The 6,426-nt window shown below is 35.1% G+C and overlaps 1 protein-coding gene across 1 annotated transcript in view; it reads left to right on the top strand.

Moving 5' to 3' along the window:
* Positions 1-2,758: 2,758 nt before the first annotated feature.
* lrrk1 (leucine-rich repeat kinase 1) overlaps positions 2,759-6,426 on the top strand; it is a 92,844-nt gene continuing 89,176 nt past the window's right edge. Inside the window, exon 1 of the mRNA XM_059349715.1 lies at positions 2,759-2,853. The gene's annotated coding sequence lies outside the window, so the exon portion shown is untranslated. The remainder of the gene's footprint in view (positions 2,854-6,426) is intronic.

The following is a 6,426-nucleotide window of genomic DNA, read 5'->3' as shown; positions in this document are numbered from 1 at the left end:
GCAGAGCAATCGAGCACAGATACACAGAGCGCCTCTTCGGCCAATCAGCACCTCCGTTTTCTGTGCTCGATTGCTCGGCCTCAACTACCCGGATGTTCGACGCAGAAAATTAAAATTGAATTTTGCGAACTGAATTTGAATTGTGAGTACTGAATGTTCAGTTCCAAATTAATAAATTACATTTCAAATTACAATTCAGATTCAGTTTTTTAATGCAGTGATTCAATACAAATTCAAATATAAATAATTCAAATTCAGTTTCTGTTTCTCCATAAGAAAGAGTCAGACATGCTGTAGGTGAGGCAAATGCTCTATTTTTACAGGTTTGTATTTTTGTAATTTTCCAAACATTTAGTCAGAATTTACCCAGAAACAAGTAAGTACTTAATTGAAAGTTATTGCTGACTTTCACACATAGAGCAGCAGATCATCTGCAAACAAGCAAACAATTCAGTATATTTGATATGCTTTCAATAATGCATTCATAAGGAATATGTATGTTATTTTGCTAGGAAGACTTAAAAATAAATGCTATGATAAAATACACAAAAGCAGTGATGTGATCCACTTCTTGGGGCATTTCTCTTTAGAGCTTTCACCACATCTGGTGATCTTCACCAGTGTGGACTCCAGGAAGATTAGCGGTCGCCAGGGTGTCATTCAATGGGAATCCAGTTAATAAACAAATAAACAAACAAACCATTGTTGTCACATGACCTAAATGTTGTTTGTGCATATAGTAACCAATCTCTCTGATGTCAGGAGCTGTGTTTCTATTAAAGTCAAGCATTTTTAAGCAAAAGTTTGAAATATATGGCATTAAAGAAAATGCTAATTGGAGATGTTTCCATCTAAACCATAAACGTACTTTCCTCAGATGATGGCATTGTATTGTTTTGCTGTAGGCTTATCCGTTACTAAACAGTAGAAGAAGTAGAAATTGTGTGAAAGAGAAAAACAGTAACAACAAAGATGCTGCTATTCAGACAACTTTGGCCACCCACAAAAGAAAATGGAGAGAAGACGCCGACAGCGGAAACAGCCTTTTCTTATTTTTTACTGTTTTCTGGCAGAGATGAAACAGCAGATCAGTCATGTAGTTAAATGTTCCAACTTGGTCTTTACGGGCCCCCAAGCAGAGTCTTACTTTATTATTTCACAAACAGTGGAAGGAGATGTCATGTCTATTGTATTCAAAAACACTCAAGTAGTTCTACTGATATGTTTTGCCTGTTTAGTCCAGTTCGAAAGCAGATTAATCACATGTGATTTATCCATGCAAATGATGAGATTTTGCATAAAATTTCTATTAAAATGCGGAAAAAGACAGACACGCAAATTATTTTTGTAATTGTTGAGAAGCTGTTGTATGCAGATATAAACGATCCCACTGCTGTTTCCTGTACCACATACGGTCATATTTACCCTACCAGGGACTTTTTAATTCTGTAACTGCAACAATGTTATCATTGGATGAATAGTGTCAACTTATATTTTTGAGTGTTCGTTTGTTATCACACATGGTAAACAAGTATATCTCTGCATTTTTCTCACATTAGTTTTGTATTTAAAGAGAAATTCTAAATAAAGAACATCAAATGCACTTAGTATGTCTTTTTTTGCAACTGATGTGTAGGAATGAATACAATTTTTTAAAGGTTTATTTTCAGGGGGACTAGAGCCACACACAACACTACAATGTTTTATACAAAATATTACCATAATTAAAACCACAGAGAAACTTTTTTAGAAACCTTTTATTATTTTACAGATGCAGATATAGGAGTCAGTTATATACCGTATTATAGCTATGTTACAGTAGTGAAGGGGGTTCTTGTCCTGTATTTATATTTTGTATTTGGGCTTTTGAATATTATATGATAAAGATGTTTTGGGGGACTACAGATTAACACCTTTAACACTCTGGAGTCTCCAAAAGCTTCAAAGCATGACTTCTTCATCACAGCCAGACATAAAAACAAAGCAGCGTGGAGCCCTACTGTAAATTTACCTCTAAAGTTCTGGCTGTAGACCAAAAAGACATAAAATGACCAAAAAAAGGACACAAAAGACACAAAATGACTAAAAAAAATACACAAAATGACCAAAAAATAAACAAAATTACCAAAAAAACCCACAGAAGACACAAAATGACTGAAAAAGACACAAAATGACCAAAAAAAAGACACAAATTGACTAAAATTGTTACACTAAACACACGAGACACAAATAAACTGGAGTCCCACTAGAAAAAAACCCAGAGTTGGATGACAGGATCACACACAATCACAAGATCACATTTATGTTGGTTTTTCTTTGTTTCTTTTGGGATCAAAATGTTTTAATCCAGTAAGTCAGAATAATACAAATCAATTATTATTAGGTCATATATGTGAGGTTGTGCTGAAAAAATATATACCAACATGGCATTTAAACATTTTTAAAGTGGTGTATACAGGCAGGATGAAAAGGATTCGAAAATAGACTAAATAGCCCAAGATTACATACAGTTAACATATTCTGATTTTATAATGTATATAACTAAAAAATAACATTTATCTGTTGTCAAACCTGGTTTAGGATTTATTTTTATGACTACTTCATCTAGCCTATCTTTACTTTCTCCGAGCGCAGTTAAATTGTAGCTTTTATTTTGAAAATGTTTTGCGGATGTGCTGTATTTTGAAAATTCTTAGCGGAAGTGGCTCGGCTGTCCGGTGTGTGTGACTCGGTGTAACTTGACACTGTGTGTCTGACTTGGAAAGTTTGCATGGTGAAAGCAGGAAGTCAAGAACAGCGTTCATGTTTATGTTTGCCTTTTGCCACTTCTGTGAAAGACTCCTTCGCCATGAGGTGAGTAATAATAATATTGATAATAATGATAATTATAATAGGCTAATAGATGTATCAATCTACTTTATGTCTGCTGTTTAAGCGCAACGAGGTATATAGCCTATAAACACTTCCCTCATTTCAACCTCAGTCCACAGAACCAGGACCGTTTCCGTACTGTCACCAAGAACAGAAACACAATCTCTGATTTAAACGACAGACATGTTATCATTCTTTTCATACATTTATTTGGCAACGCATATTCTCACACTTTTATTCCACTGCAGTGCCTCAGGCTTCTCAAAATGTCATGAAGCGAACCGTTGGTTAAGGCATTTATTATATCTGTAAAGTCCAGTTTCTGGGCAAGTTTACGCTTTTATGGGGAGCATTGCCAGACCATTTAACCTCTCCTGTGACATGGTAGACCGCAACTAGTCCTTAACTATCTTCTAAATCTCTGTAGCTCCATCCTGTAGATGCTAGTCAGCATGTCCAGAGGCACAAGGTTTTTGGGAAAGGTTGCACTGTAGATTTTCTGCAAGTGCTGAGATTGTTTTGTAAGCGATTCTGTCACGTCTTTCTCATATTTCTCAGGCAGATATTACATAGATATCACAGTGTCCATTGCACTGCAAAAACACCTTTTTCTTAAAATGAATTACTGGACTGTTCTCCTCGGTCTCTTGTTCTTTAAACTTATCAAAGGAAAGATTCTCTTTTTCTGTCTCACTTCAAACTTGGGTTCAATGTCCATGTCATTGGCAACAGTAGTTGCCCCTGATAGAAAACAATCCCAGGATTCCTGCAGGTAGACCATCTCTTCCTCAAGTTCCTTAATATTGGCTGCCTGTATATCCAGTAGGGCTGGTCAATATATCGATATAAGAGATAGATCGATATATTTTTAAATGTGATATGGAATTAGACCATATCGCATATATTCAAATTGTGCACTGTGATCCTTGCTCCATGCAAGCTGTGGCTTTTGTTTAAGATTTTTTATTTATTTAGATGTGCACTTTATGGAGCTTTGATTTATATAAAAAAGGTACTTTTGTTGTTATACAGTATTTATGTTCACTTAAATAAACAGTTTCAGTGAAACTACTTGTAACATGTCATATTTGGCTTTGACTTTGACTGAACATTTGTTCTCACTTTATTATAAAAATATCAGGATATATCGTGTATCGATCTTCAGCCTAAATATATCGGGATATGACTTTTGGTCCATATCACCCAGCCCTAGTATCCATTGAAATGGATGATTCATTGTAATACCTTGGACCAAAACCTGAGGAGCACAACTGCATTGAAAGACTCCAAGTATGTCTTTAGGCCATGGGTCTCAAACTCGCGGGCCAATTGCGGCCCTCGTGACAACATTTTATGGCCCCCACCTTGATATGAAAGTTTAATGTGAGTTTTATATGAATGACCCAAGTGCAAATGAGAGGCTGGACACAGAAGAAATATCTCAGGAGATTTGGAATGGAAAGCTAGCCTCGCTAGGAAAACTCAAACTGACTTAAAGTTGGCAAAATTTTGAGGTAAAGGGGCAGGGCCACAGAGTTTTGTAAGCTATGATGCAGGTTTTAATTGTCTAAAATTCAAAAAATAATAATTAACTAGTGGTCGACCGATACGGCTTTTTTAAGGCCGACGCTGATACCGATTATTTTGACATCAGTCTTGACCGATCCTCGATATGTGCTGCAGATTTTTTGGGCTAATTCTTGAAGCCGATATTGCCTTTTCTCCCTCCATTTACATGATAAAAATGATGGCCGATGCCGATACAAGTAAAAAATAACGGCCCGATGAATTTAACTGCTGTATTTAATCTACAGGTTTTTACAATTGAAGTTTACAAGTTACCTTGGGACTAATGATCAATGATAAACGATAATTGAAGAAAATTACACCAAATTAAAAGGTTGTTATTTTACATTTTGTCGCAGTCACAGGGAGCCACTGCAGATGCACTATATCAACACCATGCCCACACAGGGACTTTTTTTTACATTGCTGCAATTTCCTCTCCTGTCCTTTTTGAAAAGTCCCTCAATTCTAGTAAACGTTCACTTATTTCACACCTACCCTCAGAGTAATTTGACTGACATATCTCAGCAGCAGTTCATTTTATTTAACGTTTTAGGCATCTGGGGTTGCGTCACACATTAAAATTGAAATAGAAAAGTATGTTTCATCTTGCCTTTCTTCAAAATTATCTTTAAAACTTGATCAGAAGATCAATTTATTTTGAATGTCAGGAGAAAGCTTGGAGTCTCTTTCCCTGTTGCTATTGCTTTCCCTAATGTTTTGCAAATGATCATGAAGGATGCTATCATTCTTTGCCAAAACCTCAATAATGCCCAGAAAATGTCCAATATCTGGTTCATCTACTGTATTTGTGCTGCCCCTGAATTAAAGAGACTTGAGGCTAAATACAATGTCACATCCAACAGTCTCTTCAGTAGCGCTTTGGTTTGTTTTTTTGTTTCTGTCTTGATCATTTGTTGCTGTTGGCTGTCAAGTTCAGAAGACTGAAGGACAGAACGCAACAGATTGTTCCATTTTCAATACCAATGTTTATGTGCAACATTTATATGTTGTATTTCACATGGGAAATATTCATCCAATTCGTCGAGTGTAACACACTAGTTGACCTTTTGTTCACTTCAAAGGAAAATGTCATGCATGCTAGGGCTGGGCGATATGGACCAAAAGTTATATCCCGATATATTTAGGCTGAATATCGATATATGCTATATATAAGTAGTTTTATTCAAACTGTTTATTTAGGTGAACATAAATACTGTAGAACAACAGGAGTACCTTTTTTAAAAAAACAATGCTCCATAAAGTGCACATTTAAATAAAAAAATCTTAAAATCTTAAATAATAATAGCCTATGAAATAAAATAGGCCAATCTTTTTCTGAAATAAATATATTTATATGAGAAAAGAATATCGAACATTACAAAATAACTAAATATGACAAACCCTTGTAAGGGCAGCATTCATTGAGAAAGAAAAAAATATTGAATATGTTGATATATGCGATATGGTCTAATTCCATATTACTTTTAAAAATATATCAATATATCTTTTATATTGATATATCGCCCAGCCCTAATGCATGGTTTATGCATATATATATATATATATATATACATATATATATCAGCTCAAACAGGTTGATCCCTGGTCAGGACAATTGAGATACAACCTGGGTCACAACCCATGAATTGTGAATACCAGTTACCTACCATGCTGAAAATAGACACGATGTAACGCGTCACAATATGATGCATGTTTTTGTTATAATAAGGTGTAAATGAAGCACATACAGCATTTTACCTTTCAATTAATCAACACTCATGAGCCTTTTTTCAGTCTACAGTACACATTTTAAATACTGGACTGTTTGATGCTATGGGCTATTTTGCTGTGTTCTATTTTCTTTTTCATTTTACAAAATAATTACGGAAATGTATTAGCTGAAATACATATGCTGACTGCATATAAGCTGAAATACATATTTTACTCACTAAAACTACCATAATAAAAAGGCTAAGAGGACCACCT

This window comes from Centropristis striata, chromosome 2 (assembly GCF_030273125.1).
Source record: "Centropristis striata isolate RG_2023a ecotype Rhode Island chromosome 2, C.striata_1.0, whole genome shotgun sequence".
NCBI lineage: Eukaryota > Metazoa > Chordata > Actinopteri > Perciformes > Serranidae > Centropristis > Centropristis striata.
The sequence above is the reverse complement of the archived record's forward strand: the minus strand, read 5'-3'. Positions and strand labels throughout refer to the sequence as shown.